Below are 23,809 nucleotides of genomic sequence, written 5' to 3' on the forward strand. Positions count from 1 at the left end.
GTAGAACAATTATTTTTTTGCAAACATGATATTGATATCTCAATTATATGTTCTTTGTTCTCATTCCTAATCTGTTCATATTACTCCAGCATCTCTTCTCTTCATTTATATTCTATATACTTAAGCATGTTTGCCATAGGAGTTTGAATGTTGATGCACTTTATATGAGAAAGTATAAAATAATCCTTTTTTGAGAAAGGAAATGCAACAAACAAGAGTGACCTAATATTGTTTCATAGAAAATGTCTGTCTTGAGTTAGAATAGACAAAGAAGAAACAAAGTTAACAATTTTTACAGATAATATGCTAAAAGAGTCTTAGAGAATCAAGTAAAAGACTACTTGAAATAATAACGAATTTTACAAAGTCTCAGAACATAAAATAAGCCCACATAAATTATTGCCATTTCTATATATTACTAACAAAGCCCAAGAAATAAAAAGAGATATTCCATTTATAGTTACTGTGGACATTATAAAATATTTGGAAGTCTGCCTGCCAAAACAGACCCAGGAATTATAGGAACACAATTACAAAACACTCTTTAACATGACTGAAGTTAGATCTAAATAATTGGAAAAACAGCAGTGGCTCATGGGTAGGCTAAGCTAATATAATAAAAGTGACAATTCTACCTAAATTAATTTGCTTATCCAGTGCCATAGTAATAAAACTACCAAAAATTATATTATAGAGCTAGAAAAAGAATTTTTAAACATGTGGAAGAATAAAAGATTAAAAATTTCAAGGGAATTAATGAAAAGAAATGAAAGAGAAAGTGGCCTAGTCATACCAGGTAATAAATTGTGTTATAAAGAATCAATCATCAAAACTACAGATGATGTCGTGTTTGGTAAAAGTGTAGTACTCTATCATTAACATTTTCTTTTTATTTCTTATGTAATGGTTAATGTTTAGAAACTTTCTATTTAGAGATTTCAGCTAGGATTTGTTACATTATAAATAGACTTTTCAAAGAAAAAAATGTATAGAGGGGCTAGATTGTGATGGGGAATCTCCTTTAAGAATTCACAAATCAGGGGGTGGAGGCAAGATGGTAGAGGAAAAGTAGGAATTTGCTTGAGCTCACCCTCCAAACACCTCAAATACCTGTAGAAAATGACTAGACAAATTTTAGGGCTACAAAATCCACAGGGTGACAGAGTGAAGCAGATTTCCCACTGAAGGCAGCCTAGCAGGCCAACAGGAAAGGTCTATCACACTGGGCTGGGAGCGGAGCACAGTCTCATGTGGGCCGGGCTGGCCCATACCAGTGAAACAGACTGTCTGGAGCTGACTTCAGGAGAGTGAATCACTGGCAGCTCTGATGGTTTCCAGATTTCCCAACCCAATTAATGCAAAAGAAAAAGTAAAAGGTCAGTAGAGACAATCTGTTGATCCTTGTTGAGAAAAGAGCTTGGTCTGGCCCCTGCCCCTGGGGCAGTAGAGTTGGCTGAGTCTGCAACTGTTGTTTCTGAGGCTACCTCCTGAGCTCGAGGTCCACAGAACGTAGTGGGACCAAGCTACTGTCCAGAGGGTAATTGCAGTACTCTCTTTGCTGGCACTTAGGCAGGACTCTCTTTCTTGGATCTGGGTGGAAATCCTTAGCATGACAGAGCTTGTTGAGGCTATGGAGAGGCAGTCCACCTCACAGTTTTGAGGCAGGAGCCTCTAAGAAGTTGTGACAACAGCTGTGCAAAACCCTAGAAATCTGGTACACAGCCCTCTGCACTCTGGAAGCAGAATTCTCCCATGGCAAAGAGCTCAAAAGTCAAGTATTCGGCTGGCAAGATGAGCAAGCAGAGGAAGCAAAATCAAACTATAGAATCATTTTTGGTAACAAAGACAATCAAACATAGAACCAGAAGACAACAAAGTCAAAACTCCTGCATCAAAAGCCTCCAAGAAAAATGTGAACTGTGCTCAGGCCATGGAGGAGCTCAAGAAGGATTTAGAAAATCAAATAAGAGAAGCAGAGGAAAAATTGGGTAGAGATATGAGAATGATGCAAGAAAAATCATGAAAAACAAGTAAACAATGTACAAAAGGAGACCCCTAAAATACTGAAGAAAATAACACAGGTTTGCCTCCCTTTCTTCACTAATAAATGCTTTTTTCCATAGTGGAAGGACTACATCAAAACTTCATGTTTGTTTTATGAAACAATCTTTAGAAAAAATTATTTCTGAATAGTTTATAAGATACAGAACTGTCTCCTGTAGGGTTTTTACTATAATCCATTCACCACTGAATTAACTTGTCTTCTGAAACTCAAATTCATTTTCTCTTAATGCTTGGCTTCTGCAATGTTATCCTTACTTATGCTCTTCACAGTAAAAAAATGGTAAATGAAAGTTGGCTAATGTTCCCCTCCCCTCCTCTCTGGAAGATTCAATTCATCAATCTTATGTAGGGCCTTCTCCTGCCTCCTATCGCAATCAAGATAGTACAAGATCTAGCAACTTCTACATTAAGGGATCAAAGGGCTTGAAATATGATATTATGGAGGTCAAAGGAGCTATAATTAAAACCAAGAATCACCTACCCAGCAAACTTGAGTGTAATACTTCAGTGGAAAATATGGAAATTCAATTAAATAGAGGACTTTTAAGCATTCTTGATGAAATGACCAGAACTGAATAGGAAATTTTACTTTCAAATACAAGAAGAGAAGCATGAAAAGGTAAACAGGACAGAGAAATCATAAGTAACTTGTAAAAGTTTAACTATTTACATAACTATATGGAAAGACAATATGTGTGTATACATATATGTGTATGCATTCATATATATATGTATACATGGTGTGTATCTATATGTATATGTGTGTACATGCATAAATAGAGAGAGGGCACAGGGCAGGTTGAATGAGAATGGATGATATCTAAAAAATAAAATTAAAAGGTGAGAGAGGAGTATATTGGGAGGACAGGGGGAGAGATCAAATGGCATAGATTATCTCACATAAAGGAGGCAGGAGAAGGCTGTTACAATGGAATGGAAGAGCAGGAAGGTAAAAGGGAATGAGTCAACCTCACTCTCATTGTATTTCATTTAAGGAGGGAATAACACACATACTCAAGTGCATATCTTATCCTACTGGAAAGTACAGGAGGAAGGGGATAAGAGGGGGAATAATAGAAGGGAGGGAAGAATAGGGGAGAAGGTAGTTAGAAGTAAACACTTTTGAAAAGGGACAAAGTCAAAGGAGAAAATAGAATAAATGGGCAACAGAATAGGATGGAGGAAAATATAGTTAGTCTTTCACAATATAACTACAATGGAAATGTTTTGCAGAACTACACATGTATAACCTATGTTGAATTGCTTGTCTTCTCAGTGGGAGTGGGTGAGGAGGTGAGAAGGGAGAGAATCTGGAACTCAAAGTTTTAAAAACAAATGTTAATTTTTTTTTCATGCAACTGGTAAATAAAATATACAAGCAATGGGATGAAGAAATCCATCTTGCCCTACAAGAAAGTAAGGAGGTTGAATGACCGGGGGCAGGGAGGGGGGCGGGATATAAGAGAGGGTGGGTTGGGAGAAGTGGTTGGTATTCAATATGCTTGCCACCTTGGGGTGGGGTGTAGGGGAGAGATGAGAGAGAATAATTGTAACTTAAAATCTTGTCGAAATGAATGTTGCAAACTAAAAATATGATAAATAAATATTTTTTTGTAATTCACAAATCACTTTCTATAACTAGGTTTCAGGTTCCTCCTCTGTCAATTGTAGATCTTGGATTATAATGCTTTCTAAAACCCCTTCCTTTGCAAAATTCAGTGGCGAGTTCCTTTAGTTAAAAAGTCATGTTCTTGAAAATTGTCCAAGTCTAACAACAGAGGAGTTTCTGAGGAAAAAGAAGAAATGAGATAAAGGAATTCTATTCTAAGTAGACCATAGAAATTCTTATGTTAAATTAAAAAAAAAAACAGAAACCTTCTCATTCTATATTTCTGCATTAATGTTGTCAGTTAGCTGAGCAGTCAGTCTGCATCAACCTGCTAAGGGAGGAAATCTTTGTAATTTTCCTCTTAATAGATACAGAGTTACTCTTTAGAGCAATTGAACCAATAGAATGTCCTAGAAATTGTAATGGTAATTTTAAGTGAAACATTTGACAGATTAGATAGCTATATGTATATGAGAGCAGTGGGTATATAGGGACTCATCCAACATACTGAAGACTAATATATTCTTAGATTTCTACAGCCTAATGTTCCTGATGTGCAGGGCCAAAAAAGTGTAAGATAGGTCCTAAGTTACATAACTAAACCTTACAGTTAGGAATAAATCCTGCCTCTGCCATGAACTGAGTGGTCAACCTTGATAAATTTACTTTACTTCTATAGGCCTCATTTGCCTAATCTGTATCACACAAAAAAGGTTAGTTTACACAATGTCTGACAGTACTTATAGGAATACATTCTGAGAGTCATCAGAAATTTGTCACTTTAAAATGGTTAAGTAATGATAATAATGTATTATTAATGCACAAAGACCATTTCTAGTGTGTTCAGGATTTCTGTTATTTTACATTGCTTAAATAAATATTTCTAACTGTTCCTCATAGCTCTTAGAAAGAAAATTATAAAGCTAGTAAATTAATCCTGCTTTGAAGAACTATCTTTAAATCAAGGACTTCTTAACTTTCCTTGGCAACTTTTTTTGCAAAACTGTCATTGACAAATATCTTTCATTTCTGTAATCATTTCTTTCCTCCTGCTCCTTACTTCCTTCTCTTCCTACCATCTATAAAATGTTGACCATTTTATTTGATTGCTAGGTTGCCTCTTTGTAAGGCAATCATACTACATTTGTGATTTTGACAAGTCATTTAACAAATCTGGGCCACAGTTTCCTTACATGTAAAATTAATGAGTTGAATTAAATTATCTTTCAAGCCTCTTTCAGCTATAAATCTATGACTCTATGACTACATGATCCCTTCCATCCATCCCAGGAATTAATCTTACAATCCTATCTTTTTCATTTGCCTGATTTTCAAAACTACTATTGTTAATCCCTCATGATTTAAAGTTATTTAATTGTCAACTTACTACAGAAGATGGAAAAAAAGTAGGGCACATCATAAAGGTATGGAAATGTCATTTTATATACTATCACTTAATTTTTATCTATGATCCAAGATCACTTAATTATTGACTTGGCCAGTTCAAATGTTGGATTGATCTTCAATGTTCAGTGTTTGTTTTTAACAGTATACTCTCTTTCAATATTGAAATCTTTGTATGTGCTTATGTATGTGTGTGTGTGTGTTTAGGAACAAAAATTGTTCTTTGTTTCCCCAAAAACATTGACCTCATTTGATTCCATACCACATGACAGTACATGTCCTCAAAAGCCTCCAATCTCTCTTTCCAGAACTGGGTGCTAATATTCATTCCAATTCCTTCCTAGAAGATCCATGCTGAAATCACATAATGCCTGTGTAAGTGGTTTATTATGCATCTGTCCTAAAATTGACTATGCTTAAACTCAGCTAAAGCTTTACAGACTGAAGAGCTAACTTTTATCCAATCTATTTCCTAACACCATAGGCAATAAGATGTGGAAATAGGGCATGCAACAAATCATCAGTGAGCATTTAAACTAATTAAAATGTGACAAAGTTGTTTTGAAGTTCTCAATTTATAATATATTTACTTTTCCTTCTAAGTTAAAAAAAACAAAACTTCAAGCAGTTTTGCATTTATTGGATATCATTCCCAAATAAAAATAAACTCTTTTGAAATTAAAAAAAATCAAAAATTTAAGAGTGAACAGAAAAACAAATTTTTTTTAAAAGTAACTTTGCATTGATTAATTCAAAAGAAGAACCACCAGGTTGAGACATCTTCCCTAGTATATTAACATTAACACATATATGCTCACACACACATATCAATGTGTATGTCAGTGTATGTCTTAATTGAAAGGGAGGAAAGTCCATAAATTGTGAGAATGAAGACAGCTAAAGATTTTTTTTAGGTTAAATATTAGAAAGACACTAAGACACGCTGATAAAAAGAATGAAGCTATCATAAGGTGTCATATCCTTTAATGAGTTCAGCAAAGGAAAGGATTCACTTATCTCTGTGACCAGAATCAAAATTAATTCCACCAACAGATTTTTTTTTCATATGCATTCCACATACTGCCTTAACCTCCCAGATCTTCTTTTATGCATTTCAATCTTCATTCCCCAACCCTGATTGTTCTTTTACAGCTGGCTTAGTAAATTGTTTTCCTGCACCTGATCTTTCTCCCACAAAGCAGAGATTTTTTTTTTGCTTTTTGTAGGGAGCAAGGTAGGGCAATTGGGGTTAAATGACTTGCCCAAGATCACATGGCTAGTTTTTGTGTTAAAAATCTGAGGCCATATTTGAACTCAAGTCCTCCTGACTCCAGGGTCAGTGCTCTATTCACTGCACCACCTAGCTGCCCCACTGAGACTACTTGTTTTTAAAAAATTTTCCTAAAAATGCAGTATTACTACACAAAAAGGCCTCTTCTTTAAAATATCTAAAACAGTACCCATGCTAATTTAAGATGGTTTCTATACACCAAAATATGTCTATATTAATCTTTCTCAAGATTGTTGTTAAAGTGTTTATGTGTCAAAGAAGTCACAGTATTTTTTTCAGGCAAATGTACCTGCTTGTAGTGAAGACTTTCACCCAGTACATTGCCTTCTGAGTTTGGTGCAATGAAATTTGGTGCAATGGAATTGAAGTCTAACTCTTTGAGAAGCCCTGGGTCTGGGAAGAGGGGATGGTGGCATAAATATAGTCATAAGGCTTATATCCATATTTAAATAGTCTTTATGAAAGTGATAATTAAACGTGGCTTACTATCCTGACAATCCATTCCAGTCCCAGTTCCAAAGCTAAGAAATTAGCAAGTATACCTAAAGTAAAATTAAAAACAGAAAAAAACAGATTTTAATGTAAAGTACTATGCAAAAATATAATTACTTCAGCCATTAGGCCATGACAAAATTCATATGAAGGCCTAATATCTAAAAGTCTTGCTAATATCAATTTAATGATTTTTGTAAACTGTCCATACTTCATAACCAAGTACCTATGCTTAGAGGGGAAGTTGTATGATGCAGTAGATAAAGCACTGGAGTTCATATTTGTGTTTGTGTGTGTGTGTGTATGTATGTTCTGAGTCTGCAACTCAGATTGCAGAGTGGATTGAGAGATAGTCTCAAAAAACAGGAAGTGGGGTGGAGTGGGATAAAACAAACAAACAAACAAAATATTAGCTACGTAATATGTTCCAGATGCTCTGCTAAGCACTTTACAAATATATCATTTGGTCCTTAAAATTTAAATGCTGGAAGATGTTATTATCTTCATATTAAAGTGGAGGGCAAGAAAGACAGAAATTAAGTGACTTGCCCAATGTCACTCAGCTATTAATGTCTGAGGCTGGATTTAACTCAGACCTTTATGACTCCTAGTCTAACACTCCATCCAAGAAGACCTGGATTCAAATCTAACCTGTGCCACACACTTGCTGCATGATTCTAAAAAAATGTCACAAGAGCTCAGTGCTTTACATAATTCTCTAAGACTATAAAGTAACAATGCTGCATTGGTAGAGATAATTTTCTTATCAAGAATTCCCACCTCATAAATAAGGACATTGAATTTCAAATAGGTTAAGTGACTTCACAGGGGTCACTGTATCAGAGTTATAGTTCAATCCAGGGTTAGGGAGAACCTGCAGCCTTGAGACTACATGTGACACTCTAGGTCTTCACCTGTGGTCCTTTGACTGAATTCAAACTTCACAAGTTTTGGTATATGAATGTAATGTAATACTATTTTGCTATAAGAAATGATGAGCAGGAAAACCTCAGAAAAAACTGGAAAGACTAATATGAACTGATGCTGAGTGAAATGAGAACCAGGACAACAGCATACATAGTAGCAACTACATTGTGTGATGACTGACTTTGATAGACTTAGCTCTTCTAAGCAATGCAAGAATCTAAGACAATTCTTAAAAAAACTCATGATGGAAAATGCTATCAACATTCAGAGAGAGAGTTTTGGAGTCTGAGTGCATATGGAAGCATACTATTGGTTCTTTTGCTATTTCTTTATTTTGTTTCTTCTTTCTTGTGGTTTCTCCCATTGCTTTTAATTCTTCTTTACATCATGACTAATGTGAAAATATATTTAATATGAATATATAGGTAGAGCCTACATTAGATTGCATATCATGGGGGGACAGAGGAGAGGAAGGAGGAGAAAATTTAAAACTCAAAATCTTATGAAACTGAATGTTGAAAACTAAAAATAATAAATTAATTTTTTTCTGTAAAACTTGGACTCAATCAAAAGGCTGCACCAAGGACCCACAAAGTCACATATGGCTTCAAGGCCATGGATTCCCTAACCCTGGTTCAATCCAATTCAATCCAATAAACATTCATTAAGCACCTACTCTGTGCCACGCAGTGTGCTAAGTGCTAGGAATATACTCAGCAAAAAGAAAGACAACTCCTTCCCTCAAGGGATTACCATTTAATAAGAAGGAGACAAAAAAAATGAGACAAGAAAGGCAGGAAAATAAAGGGAGACTAGGAGGAAGCTGGCGTGGTAGCAGCTTGTTTCATAGAATTGTCCTAGTTCATAAACAAGACTTCTGATTCCAAGTACCAGGTGGTATCTAATGCACCATATATTCTTCCCTCATTTATAGGGGCTTGAAGGTTGGGTCCATAATGTATGTTTCTTTGTATCCTCCATAGAATCTCACAGTGTCTTGTTTATAGTAGACAATACATATATGATGAATGAATCTAAGAATGTGTTCCTTCACATGCCATACACTAGAGTTTTACCAATAATTTTTATAATGAAACATATAATAGAGAAACAGCATGGTATAGTGGAGGAAAAAAAATCTCTGCACTTGGTGGCAGGAGATCTGATTAGCTTTCACAAGTAACTTAAACTTTCTTAGTCTCAGTTCTGTCATTTATTATAAGGGTATTTGTAAATCATCATACTGTACAGAAATATGAACTAGAATTTGAAGAGCTCATTTACATCTTACTATGTCGTTAATGAAAGAGATCCGGTGTAATGAGGAAAGGGTATCAAACTTGAAATCACATGATCTGTATTTGAATTTATCATTTACAATCCGTGTGACCTGAGGCAAGTCATTTAAACTCTATCATTTGCAAAATCAGGGGGAGCTTGCAGCTCTAGATCTATGACATTTCCATGAAAATATATTTTCCTTTATCTTACCAAATCATGTTTCTCAACATGGTGAAGGGGAAGTGATGGGAAAGGAGAAAGAGGAGGGAATTTCTGAAAGGGCTACAGATGTTGAAGTGCTTTCAGAATCAACACCCCATTCTTGATTCTCTTCCACTATGGAAGCTTCACACTGTTTTGACATTGTAGTGTGCCTCTTCCCTCTTATGCAGACATCCTAGACTTCCCCTTCAGGACTACAGGTATGAGGAGGGGAAATGGGGGCTTTAAAGAAAGAAGGGTAAATTCACAGAAGCCTACTAAGGCGTTTTGGCCTAAAGAAATTGTTGAATTGCATAGCACTTTGGTTTTTGTCTCTAAGGTATTGCTGAATGTCTCTAGCAATTCTTTGTAATTTTAAGATTTTTAAGGAAAAAATACAGTTTTCTATGTAACATTTATAAATAATGCAAATGTATACTTGCACTGGAATAATATTACATCCCAAAACAATAAATTCATGAACATTTCTTTCTTATTTTCCTAAAATGGCTTTTATAAACTGCTTTCTAGAAACATGCACTGCAGTTGTTTTCAACTCATTTTTTTTACTAATATCAACTCTATGGAACCCCTTGTTGATGCTAACTCTTGACAAATCTTACTCTTTAGAAACTAGGAATAACCTATTTTTTTTTTTGCAGAGCAACTAAGAATCTACTTACATCCTTTAAGGTATTTCTCCTAAAATATAATTTGCTATTTTATGTTAAACTTAGACAAAACAATCAACAAGCATTTTATGTACCTACTATGTGTCACATACTGTGATAGGTGTTCAGGATACCAATATAAAGAATCCCTATAAATATATGAAAAATAGTTAAATACAAAGTAGTTTCCATGGAAGGACATGAGCAGTTTGGAAAATTAGAGAAGTTATCTCTAGAAGATGGTGTTGAGTTGCCTCTTTAGGGAAGAGAAGGATTCTATGAGGCATAAGTCAGTAGGGAGTTAATTCTCAGAATTTCACAAGGTTAATGCAAAGCACAGACATGAGATATGAGTGTTTTGTGTGAGGAACAGAGAAAAGTCTGTATGTCTAGATTTCAGTGAGTAGAAGAAGATAAGGCTGGAAAGATAGGTCAGGGTCAGTTTTCTCAGACTTTCAAGGCTAAATGGAGAAGTTTATATTTTCTTTTGAGGCAAGAGGAAGAAAATAGAGTTGATTGAGTAGAGGGATCATATGAGTATATCTCGGCTTAAATAAAACACTTTGGTGTCAGGGTTTTAGGAATTCTAATTAGGAGGTGGTTGTAATAATCTAAGTTAGAGGTAGGAAATGCCCCCAAAATTGTGGTGATTGTGTAAGTGCAGAGAAGGGTCAAAGGAGGCAACCAGAAATTGGTTTTAAGCTTCCTAAATTAAGAGAAAAAAATACATGTATTGTTTCAACAATATAGAATCATTATAGTAACTAATACTACATCCTGCTAAACAGTATAGGTCTTAATTACTTCTTATAATAATTTTATGCTTCTTTCTCTAGGATAGTTATGATGTTGTACTCTGGAAGTTCTTCCTTTTGACTTGAAATTGAAAATAACTTCTTTTCTTCTTTCAGTCTTTTGCAGAAAGCAGAAAAGAAGCTGGTCATCAAATGAAAAGGGATAGCCACATAAAATGAATATCATTATTAATTGTACTTTCTAGCCCTTATATAAATATACATACATACATATATGAATGTAAACATTGCCTTTTCATTTCTCAAATCTTTCTTTTTAACTGTTTTTCAAAGAGCCTTCTTTGACCATTCATTCCCAGATATTAATTTTTCCTTCTCCAAATTCAATATCACTTATTTCTTGTCACTAGACTACCTAGTGAAATCATAAATCCATAATAGGGGATTTCTTTTCATATAGAAGATTTTAGCATAGGCCACATGTTTCTCTGATGTTACAAATGCCACCCTGGCACAGGCTTGTACATACAAATATAAATACAAACCCTCTGCTCTTGGGATGTCATTGAAATCAGCCATTCCAAAGGTTAAATCATCAAACATTTATTAAGTATCTGCTGTGTGCCAGGTACTTTGTTAAGTGTTGGGGATACAAAGACAATGAACAAAAAAGTTCCTACTCTCAAGAAGTTTACATCCTAACATAAGGCTTATTCGTGATGTGTGATCTTGCCTTTAGAATCAACTCTCATACCCTGTCTACCTCCTCCACTCATAGTTCCATGCTGAAAACATATGTGTCCCACAATGTTCTTAATTCTGACATCCCCTCTACCAGTGATTTCAGAAACGTTCACATGTTCTTGATAGACACCACCCCACCTGTCTTATAAAATTCCTCTTCTTTACTGATGTTATTGAGCCTTCTTTGAAGTGAAGTCACAAAGCCTACTCATCAAAATAAAAGGAATTATGAGGACTTGGCATAATTTGGTAACATTAAATCCAGGAGGCATCCTCTAAGAGAAGGGTAGTTTTGTTGCTTTTAATAGATAGTTGTTGCTTCCTTTTTTTTTCACTTAGATTTCCCCCTGTATCCTTCAGTCTTCCAATTCCCAGAAGGACATCCCTTATAACAAAGAATTAAATAGAAAAAGAAGAATGAAAAATGGAAGAGAAAAACAGTGAAATCTATATAAATACATATACAATTACATACATTTATGACAACACTTTTCATGGTAGTAGAAAAATATAATTTATGTATGTACATATATGTAAATATTTATATATGTTTTATTTCTGTTACAGTGTCAAATTCATGAATCCTCCAAATCTGCAGATTCATCAAGAGGAGTATTTTCCTATAGCTCTTCTTTATAGTCAACTTTATAAAAATAATTTGACAATATTCAGTTTTTATTTAGGGGCAAGAATATTGTTCTTTCCATTTAAATAGATGCTGGCAATGGGAATATTGTTCTCCTGCTTCTGCTTACTTCATTTTACATCAGTCCATGTAAATATTTATATTCATTATTTTTGTCATTTCTTACAGCACAATAATATACCATTACATTTATATATCACAATATATATAATCACTTACAAGCAAATGGTTGCCTATTTTCTTTGCATTCATTGGCTACCACAAAAAAAAATGGCTGATGTAAACATTTGGACACATATGAACCTTTTCTTTGTGTAATTGAATTATTTGGGGATATGCACTTAGCTGTGGAATCCCTAAATAAATGTGTATATACATTTTAAAAATTGACTTTCAGAACTATTGAACTAATTCATACCACTACCAATAACGTATGAGTGTACTTATTTTCTACAAAATCTTTAACATTAACTATTTCCATTTTTTGTCATATTTAGCAATTTGCTAAGAGTGAGAAGGCACCCTCATCATTGCTGATATTTGTGGATCTCTTGTTATTAGTGATTTGGAATATATATCCTTTGACCATTACTCTATTTGGAAATGGATAAACACACACATACATACATACATATACATATATAAATATTTATATCTGTTAGCTCTTTATAAATCATGCTTTTTAAAATGAATTTTTCCCCCAGTTGACAGCTTCCATTCATTCCCTTGAAATAAAAATCTTGTTTGTTATAAAAACATTTTCAGGGCAGCTAGGTGGTGCAGTGGGTAGAGCACTGGCCCTGAAGTCAGGAGGACATGAGTTTAAATCTAGGCTTAGACACTTACTTGCTGTGTGACCTAAGGCAAGTCACTTAGCCCCAAATGCCTCAAACAAAATTTTCAATTTCATGCAATCAAAATTATCTATTACATATTTTGTACTGGCCTTTATATCTTGTTTCTTTAAGAATAAATTACCTAATTGAACAAAACAGGAAAACATTAATACTAATGTTTTAATTAATTATTAATTAATTAATACTAATACAGGAAAACACAATAACACTAATACCAAAAATGATCAACTATGAATTACTTAGCTATTCCTAGCAATACCATGATACAAGAAAATTCAAAAGGACTCATGATCAAAAGTGCTATACACCTCCAGAAAAAGAACTGAGGGAATCTGAATCCAGATTTAAACTTACTATTTTTTGCTTTCTGTATTTTTCTCTGTGTATGATACTTCCCCCCGCCCCTGATTTGGGTCTGTGTCTTCCTTCATAATATGGCTAATACAATAATGTGTTTTGCATGATTGAACATGTATAACTTTCATCAAATTGCCTGCCATTTCAGGGAGGGGGAAGGTAAGGGAGGGAAACAGAAAATTTTGAACTCAATTAAAAATGAATATTAAAATTAATTTTACATGTAACTAAGGAAAAATGAAATATATAAATTATTTAAAAGAATATATTTCCTAACCATAGCTCTGCAAAGTATACCATCAACCTGTCTTCTGATTTTAATGATATGATCTTTAATATCCAATTCATATACCAATTTTGAATGTATTATGAAAAATGATGATAATTTTTGCCCCAATCTTATTTTTTGTCATAGTGTTTTCTAGTTTTCCCTGAAGTTCTTATCAAATAGGTCATTCCTAGGTAAGTTATGTCTCCATATTTATTGAATATTGAGTTATTTAGTTTCATTATCTATGATTCTCCTAGTCTAATTCATTTTTATCCAGTTTTCTATTATTAAGGAGCACCATAGGTTTTGATGATTGCCATTTTATAACACATTTTAAAGTCTGGAGGAGGACCAGTGTTCACTTCCTCCTTTATCCTTTTGTCAATTACTTAAGGTAATCTATCTATCATCTATCTGTCTATCTATCTATCTATCTATCTATCTATCTATCTATCTATCTATCTATCTATCTATCTATCTAATCTATATCTATATATTTGCAACATACCTGGTTGTGTCCTTTATTGTCATAGATATAGGATATTTTTTATCTCTTCTACAAATATCATTAAGATATTGATTTTTCCTTCCTTTAATTATTCTTGATTGCTTCTGCCTATCCCTTGTTTTCTCATTTTGGTTCTAATGCCTTTTCTTGTATGAGCTTGAGTAAAGCAGCTATATAAGATAAATACTAAATAAATATTTGGTGGCATGAATTATTATTTGCTCTAAAAGCAAAACTACAAACAGCAAAATCTAGTACAAATTTGGAGGGATTGTATTTTTCCTTTGCCATGCACAGACTATATATTCTTTATCTTTCAGGGTATAATTGGTAAGAAATCCCATCATTACATCATAAGATGGATGTTGAATAACAATTCCAAGTAAGGTCAAGTTAAAAACAAAAAGATGTAGGCTGGTGTACTAGTCATCATTAGGGAATAGGAGCAACATGCTGGTGGGAAGGGGAGAGACTCTTACCTTTATAAAGTATATTTTTTATTGAAGGATAATGGGTTGGGTAAGGGGGAGGCTCCTTTCATCAAAGCTGTGGAAATTCACTCCAAAAGAAATAGCTCCAGTAGCCAGCAAAAAGCAATGATCCTCCAATTATCTACAGCTGACAAGTATTTTGTAGTAATTACAGGACCACAACATTCTTTTAACTTGCTAGCATGTCCAATATTCTGAAGAAGCAGTGATCTTTACCCCGATAACAAGAACTACACTAAATTGGAAATCTGGCTTCAGCATAAGATTGATGAATTGAAACTTCCAGAGAGGAGGGGAGGGGAACATTAGTCAACTTTCATTTATCTTATTTTACTGTGAAGAACATAAGTAAGGATAACACTACAGCAAGCCAAACAACTCAAAAATAACTTAAAAGAAGCAACAAGAGAAAATAAATTTGAGTTTTAGAAGACAAGCTAATTCAGTGGTGAATAGATTATAGTAAAAACCCTACAGAAGATAGTTGTGTATCTTATCAACTATTCAGAAATAAATTTTTCTAAAGAGTGGTTCATAAAACAAATATGAAATTTTGATATAGTTCTTCCACTATGGAAAAAAGCATCTTATTAAAGAGCAAGGAGAGTCAAACCTGTGGTTGTCTTGACTCTGACAATATCTATTGCATGACATTGAACAAGTCACTTGATATCTTGGAAAACCAGTTTTCTTATGTGTAAAATTGGTGCAATATCTTTCAAATATTTCATAATGTTGCTGTGAAAAAAAACACTTGTGACCCTAAAGCATTACACAAATGTGATATTTTCCTGACTATTATGTTTTACTCAAGTACAACCACATGCATATAATATATCAGTGAGGAGCAGAAGAAAGGAGAGGAGAGGACTGGAGAATAAAGTGAGGACATGACAGGACAAGACAGGCCAGGAGAGGAAAGAAATGAAAATGAGGGACCCCTTTATATTTCACCTGTTATTGCTAAGAGGTAGAGTGGGAAAAAAGATCACACCACAAGAAGCTGAGTTGGGGAAGTTATTTTTGTTACTGGGAAAAGAATAACTGAGAAGAATTCTTCTTCTTCTCCTCCTCCTCTCCATCTTCCTCCTTCTCCCCATCCTCCTCCTCCTCCTTCTCCTCCTCCTCCTCCTTCTTCTTCTTCTTCTTCTTCTTCTTCTTCTTCTTCTTCTTCTTCTTCTTCTTCTTCTTCTTCTTCTTCTTCTTCTTCTTCTTCTTCTTCTTCCTCTTCTTCTTCCTTTAACAATATGTTTAACAATTTTTCCTGTAATCAAATTCAAGCTACTTGGTCCTTAATTTCCAGTCTCAATTTTCTTGTTTTTTATGGAGGTGAAGAGACAAAGGAAGAATCAGGTTAACATTTAACTTCCTGTGGTCCTGTGGTACCTCTCCTATTTCCCACAACGTTTTAAGGATCAATGACAATAGCTAAGCAATAATATGTGTCATATCCTTCAGTGTGCCTCCAAATTCATAATAAAATCAGGATAAAAGATCTGGAAATAACTTTAGAGATCATTTAGTCTATCATGTTCATTTTATATATTATGAAACTGAGACCCAGGAAGGAAAATAACGTGGCATACAGAGATAGATGCAGAAATTGAATCATACCAAAAATCTTCTTTCTCTAAGAGTGATATTCTTTCCAATGTATGACATTGTGTAGGTTCTAACACTTTGTGTGGGGGGAAGCTGTTCTAACATTGTACACTAAGTACAGGACAGAAATTCAAGATAGTTTTGATTCTATAGATATTATCTATTGTGAGCAGGAAACTTCAGTGGACCTAAGATATAAGCAGGATTTGGGTTGTTGTCATATTTCATGTTGGTAAAGCAGTGGTAGGAAATTCAGAATCATAGTTACTGAAAATTCTGAGATACAGAGGCAAAGAGAAATTAACTTCAAAATAATAAATTAGACTAGAAATGGGTTGTGCCACTTTTCTGTTAAGATCCCTTAAACTCTCAAATTCTGTGATTCTTCTAATTTAATTCCATTTTCAATAAGTTTGATTTCTTTAAACAGGAGATTAATTCTTACCCTTAGAAGTAGTCTTCTGGCTTAGAATTCTACAGTGAGAAAATTCAGCCCTAGATCATTATTTGTTTATTACTGTTGAAAGGAACTTCAATAGTCCAACTGGTTGTCTGGCTGGACACACAGTATGTATTCTTCTATGTGATGCTAGGATGGGTAAGATACATGCACATTTTATGAGACAAGTACTTCTGAAAAGATTACCTGCTGAAGAAGAAAAACTAATTTCTTTCTTTGTGGTTTAAAAAAAAAGATATTTTGAAATACTGAGTTCCATGCCAATTGAGATGCTTCTGTCTTTTCATATAAAATAATGCATGACAAGAGAAAGGAGTTGGCTTTTTTGGTTTTTAGTTGAGATAATTATATCTACTTGATTAAAGTCATATGAACATACCATTTTACTGCAATGTCACCCAGGGATTCTACTCTAATTCTAACCTCTAAAATTCTCCAACCCCCCACCCCATCAATGTAATTTGTCTTAGCAGGTTGCCTCCCACATATTTTATAATATCTATACCATTTTAAATAAAATTTCTCTTTCTATATCTTACTTTTTGACTTTGTATATATAGAAATGCCTATACTTTATGTGTATTTTATATTCTACAACATTGCTAAAGTTGTTTATTATTTCAAGTAGCTTTTTTATTTGATTCTCTCTAGAATTCTTTAAGTGTACCATCATATCATCTGCAAAGAGTGATAACTTTGTTTCTTCTTTGTCTGTTCTAATTTCTTCAATTTCTTTTTCCTATTGATAAAGCTAATATTTCCAGCATGATATTGAATAACAGCACCATTTCTTAGTCAGTACCAGATACTTTTGATGATTGATGCTTTATAATACAGTTTTAGATCTGGTATGGCTAGGACACCTTCACTTGTATTTCTTTTCAAAAATTCCCTTGGTGTTCTGGACCTTTGTTTGGTTTTTGGGGGTTTTTTTCAGATGAAATTTATTATTTTTTCTAGCTCTATAAAATAATTTTGGTAGTTTGATGGCACTGAATAGGTAAATTAATTTAGATAGATTTGTTATTATTATTATATTAGCTTGGCCTACCTATGAGAAATTGATATTATTTTTTCCAATTATTTGTATCTGACTTTATTTGTGTGAAAAAAATGTTTTGTAATTCTGTTCATATAGTTCCTAAATTTGTTTTTGCAGGGATTGCCAAATGTATCATATTGTCCATAGTATTTTAAATGGAATTTATTTTTCGCTGCTGGGCTTTGTTAGTAATATTTAGAAATGACAATTATTTATGTAGGTTTATTTCATAGACTGCAACTTTGCTAAAGTTGTTTATTTAAAGTATTTTTATTGATTTTCTAGGATTCTCTAAATGTATCATCATATCATCTGCAAAGAATGATATTTTGTTTTCTTATTGCATATTCTAATTCCTTCCATTTCTCTTTCTTTTTCTTTTAAGCTAAAGCTAACATTTCTAGTACAATATTAAACAACAGTGGTGATGAGGAACATCCTTATTTCACCCTTGATCTTATCCCCATTGTATCAAATACTTCCTGATGGTTTTAGATAGATGCTACTTATCATTTTCAGGAAAACTCCATTTCTTCCTATGCTCTGTAGTATTTCTAATAGCATTGGATATTGTATTTTTTAAAAAAAACCTTTTCTGCTTCTATTAACATAATCATATGGGTTCCGTTCATTTTGTTTTCAATATGGTTAACTATGTTGATAGTTTCCCTAATATTGAACCAGCCATGCATTCCTGGTATAAATCCTACTGGATCATAGTGTAATATCCTTGTGATAAGTTGCTATAATCTCTTTGCTAAAATTTTGTTCAAAAAATTTACGTCTATATTCATTTCATCAATATTCATTAATTACTTCATAATTTTCTTTCTCTGTTTTGGCTCTTCCTAGTTCAGGTATCAGCACCATATTTGTACCATAAAAAGAAGTTGGTAGGATTCCTTCTTTGCCTCTTTTCCAGAAGAGTCAATATAGTATTGGAATTAATTATTTTAAAAAATATTTGATAGAATTCCTTTGTAAATGCATCTGATCCTGACAAATTTTTCTTAGGGAGTCCATTGATGACTTCTTCAATTTCTTTTTCTGAAATGGGATTATTTAAATATTTTATTTCTTCTTCTGTAAATCTAAGCAATTATTATTTTTGTAAATATTCATCCATTTAAATTAGATTGCCAGATTTATAGACATACAGTTGGTTAAAATTGTTCCTAATTGTTGTAATTTCCTTTTCATTGGAGGCAAATTCGTACTTTTCATTTTTGATACTGGTGATTTGGCTTTGTACTTTCTTTTAAATGAAATTAACCACAAATTTATCTTTTTATTGTTTTTTTTAATAAAACCAGGTCTTAGTTTTATTTATTACTGCAATAGATTTTTTATTTAAATTTTAATTTTAATCCCCCTTGATTTTCAGATTTTCTAATTTGTTATTTAATTGTAAATTTGTTCTTTTTCTAGCTTTTTTAGTTGAAATTCCACTTCTTTGATCTCTTATCTCCCTATTTTATTTATGTAAGCATTTAAATATATACAATTTCCCCTAAGAACTGCTTTGGCTGCATCCCATAAGTTTTAGTATATTGTCTCATTATTGTCGTTTTTGGATGAAGTTATTACTTCTTTGTTTTTTCATATGACCCCCACTCATTCTTTAGGATTAGATTTTTTAGTTTCCAATTAATTTTAGTCTGTCTTTCCATGGAACTTTATTACATGTAATTTTCATTGTATCATGACCTGAAAAGAATGCACTTAATATTTCTTCCTTTCTCCATTTTATTGTGAGTCTTTTAGGCCCTAAAACATGGTCAATTTTTGTGTAGGTGCCATGTGCCTCTGAGAAAAATAATGGTATATTTCTTTCTATCTCCATTCAGTTGTGTACAGATGTCTACTTTTTCTAACTTTTCTAAATTTCTATTCACTTTTTTAACTTCTTTGTTGTTTATTTTTGTTAGACTTATTTAGTTCTGAGAGGGGCAGGTTGAGGTCCCCTACTGTTATCTTTTTTTTATCTGTAACTCACTTAACTTCTCCTCTGAGAATTTGGATGCTATACCACTTGGTGCATATATATTTAGTATAACAATTATTTCATTGTCCATGGTACCTTTTAGAAAGATGTAGTTTCCTCCCTTTTCTCTTTGAATTAGATCTAATTATGATTTTACTTCTTATGATATAAGGATTGCTATCCCTGCTTTTTTTTTGCTTTAGTTGAAGCATAATATATTCTGTTCCAGCCTTTCACCTTTATTCTATATGTATCTCTATGCTTCATATATGTTTGTTGTAAACAACATATTGTAGGATTATCTGGTATCCTCTTCCATATTATGGGAGAGTTCATTCCATTCACAGTCACATGATTACTGTGGTTTTTCTCCCCACATTATCCCCCCCTCCATTTATGCTTTTCTCTCTCTCTTTTTATCCTTTGCCTCCTGCTGGTTTGCTAAGGTTTGGCTTGCTGCTGGTTTGCTGAGACAGTGCCTGCCCTGGAATATTGTAGCAGCAAGCACCCTAGCATACCCAGTATGGCTGATAGCACAGGTTCTTTGATCTGCTTTTCTAAAAGAAAGCAACTCAAAGAGGGGTTCATCATCTTACTTTAATCAAACATATACCATTTACCTAGTTAAGGGGAAAAAGTCAGCACCCTGCACTTCAGAGAAAATACAAACAGAAGTTACAAGCAGACAAAAAATACAGACAGAGAAACAAATGGAGAGAAGTACCAACATCTGGGTTTTCAAAGCCAGGTAGCTCAACAGTTTCCCAGAGTCTCATATGGTCAAATCATATAACTCTTCCCATAAGTGAGTCCCAAAGCAAAATCTCACATCAGGATATATATAGCCTTCTACAGGGTCAGAGAACATCACAACCCTCATGACCCTCTGCCCAATCACAAAGTAACAAGGTGTGAGCATTCCTGAAAAACGAGTCTCCCATCACAGGTTCCATGTGACCACATGCAACCTATTAGGGGACAGAGTATATTTTCAAATCAGGGAAGGGCCTCAAATTGATTTGTCTATCAAGGGGCAGGGAAGATCCTCAAATTCCCATTACAATTATAAATATGCTACCGTTTTACCCAGGTGAGATGGATCTTTTTTACTAATTCTCTTTCTTGCTAATTTCCTGTGCTAAAAACCTATTCCATCCCAGCTTTCTGCTATCTCTGCTCTTCCAGGATTTGTTCTGGGGCACTCTTTTATAGTTGTTCCTAGGTGAATATGAGGGAGCAACAGTGATTTACATCTTATTCCACCATCTTTCCTCCCAGAAGTGTTGCAATCATTTTTTAAAAGCTGTATCATTTACTTGTCTTAGGTCTCCAGTCACAGTCTGTGACCCCATACTTTCCTATTCACCATTCCCATATTTGTATTGTTTACAATAACTAAAGTGTAAGCTCTTGAAAGGTAGGGCCAGTTTCACTTTTGTAACTTCATTCCCAATGCCTAGTCCTATGTAGGACACAAAATTAGTGCTTTTTAAATGTCTGTTCATTCATAATGTCAAACCTACATGAAAAATAACTATGATGGTTTTCAGTTAAAAAAATCTATCCCAATTGTAATTTCATTACAATCAAAGACAGGGCAACAGTTATTTTGAATAACTACTTCCTATTTACAAAACCTTTGGTAGCAACATTTATAGATTTTATTAATATGAAAAGAATCTTTTATGTGTGGAGACATCATCTTTTTGGTCTAGTTCTTGATGCATCTGTGACTGAGTTAATATGTCCAAGGGAACTCATGGAAGCATATAGAAGTAAATAACTTGTAAAAAGAACATGTGAATCTTTATCTGGAAGAGATTGCAAAGCAGTCTAGTACTACTCCCTAATTTTTCAGATGAGGAAGATGTGGCCTAGGGAAACAAGCTGACTTACTCTAAGTCACAAAGTTAAGTAGCTGCCAAGTTGGAATTTGAACCTATTCCTGACTCCAAAATTAGTACTCTCTACAGCTAGGTTTCCAAAATGGGCATTACCACTCCCTGGGAAGCACTGGAATGATCCATTGGGGTAGTAGGAGTAGCCTGAGGTGCAATTGGGGAGGGGGGATTTCATAAAAGTGAGGGAGTAGTGGAGCATAAGAAAAAAAGAAAAGATAGAAAATTTTGAAAAACCATACCTGCTTCATCTGTTGTATAACCGAGTTAGATTCATAGTGATTAATTTTTTTTTCCAAAAAAACACACAAAAATGCAAGTTATAACAAATTAGTTGTTACATTCACCAATAGATCTTAACAAGCAAGTGTTAGCAGGTAAGTGTGTCACTCTTTGTTGGAAAGTCAAGCATGCATCAGCAGAAATATGTGTGTATAATGACTTATTTATAATACAATATTATATAGTTACATGATATATTATATTGTCAAAATTTCAATGCAGGAAAAGACCACAAGTTTACAATAAATTATTAACTTTAAGATGCATCTTCTCAAAATATATATTTATGTGGTGCAGTGAATAGAGCACCAGCCCTGGAGTCAGGAGGACCTGAGTTCAAATCCAGCCTCAGACACTTAATACAAAAACTAGCCATGTGACCCTGGGCAAGTCACTTAACCACAATTGCCCTCCAAAAAAAATCATATATATATAATTTTTTTAATTATGCCAATTTCATTTAAAAAAGCATTAAAGATTAAAGAACGTCTATTTCCAGGGGATTGTTGAGTAATTTTTTTTAAGAGGGTATTAGGCCAAATAAGTTTGGGAACCTCTAATCTTCGCTAATATCACATTACATCCTTAATATTATATAGGTAGTAATTATATAGTATAATTATATTCCTGGTAGTATATCACTTCAGTTCTTCTGGACTCCAGATCCCCACCCCTATCACCACTCAATTCTCTATGCCAGTCTGAATCTGCATTTATATATTAGGAATTCTTAATTTCACTTATTCTTTTGCAAATCTAAGCAGTATGAAAATACCAATTAGCAATTTATAAACACTGTGTTTATATTTGGGGTAGAGCCTTCATCCCTTTATTCTATTTTGTGCTTTATTTTGGCAGTAACTGTGATAAAAATGAGTTATTTCACTAGTTTAATATTAAAATGGTCCCATTTGTCTGCCTAGTTTTGACCAACACTGACTGAATTAGCATTTCTTACATTGGAAAATTAGGTCCCTATAATTTCTTCTGTCAGAAATCATAACCTTAATTATATGAAATAAATAAAAATTTAATACAAAAATAAAAAAAAATTTGGCCAGTGAGGTTATGTTATAAAACTTTGCCCTGTTTACCTCATAGTTGTTTATTTATATACTTACTTTTTGAGAGGGAGTGAGGATCAGGTGAGATAATCTGTCAAACTTTCCTCTAGCCAGAGTTGTCAGACTTGTAACCCCCAATTCCAAAGTGCAGTCCAAACCATATTAAAATGTAGGAAATTTCTATCAATTAATAAAATAGAATTCAACACAGATCCTGTTAATTTGTGGGGTTTTTTAAAGTAAATAACTAATTGGTAGGGATCAATTTCTATTTGATGACAACATTGTTTAGATGCTATAGCTCAATATATGCGTAAAATTCCCCACTACCTTCAGGATAAAATTAATACTCTAAAAACAAAAACAGTTAAAAACCCCCACAATCTGACTCCAACCTTTCTTTCTGTCCTGCTTATGCTCCAACTGTCACCCCAATTCCAAAGCACTTCCCTCCCACCATGCTTTACATATTTTAACCAAGATCAACTATTTGCCATTTTCTACATGTAATATTACATCTACTACCTCCATGTCTTTGCACAAGTTTTCCCATAGATCTGGAATAATTTCATTTCTTATTTATGCCATCTGGAATACATAACTTCACCTTATGTCACCTACTTTAAGGAGGTTCTTGCTAATTCCTTCATTGTTAGTGCAATCCCCAAAATCACTAAATATTTAATGTATGTATCTGTGAACCATAAATAATGTATTCTGCTAGTAGGTAGGGTGTAAGTTACTTGAGAAGGGACTATCTTATATTTGTATCGCTGTTTTCTAGGATAGGTACCAGAATAGAGGAAATGTTTACTAAATAATTTATTCAAATGTACTTTTTTACAATAAAGCATTACATGGCAAATATTTCTTATGTTTGCATTGTGTGTGGGGGGGGGTGGGTATCT

This window comes from Petaurus breviceps, unplaced genomic scaffold (genome assembly GCF_028583685.1).
Source record: "Petaurus breviceps papuanus isolate PSGF00001 unplaced genomic scaffold, PetGlider_PUasm1.0 90686, whole genome shotgun sequence".
NCBI lineage: Eukaryota > Metazoa > Chordata > Mammalia > Diprotodontia > Petauridae > Petaurus > Petaurus breviceps.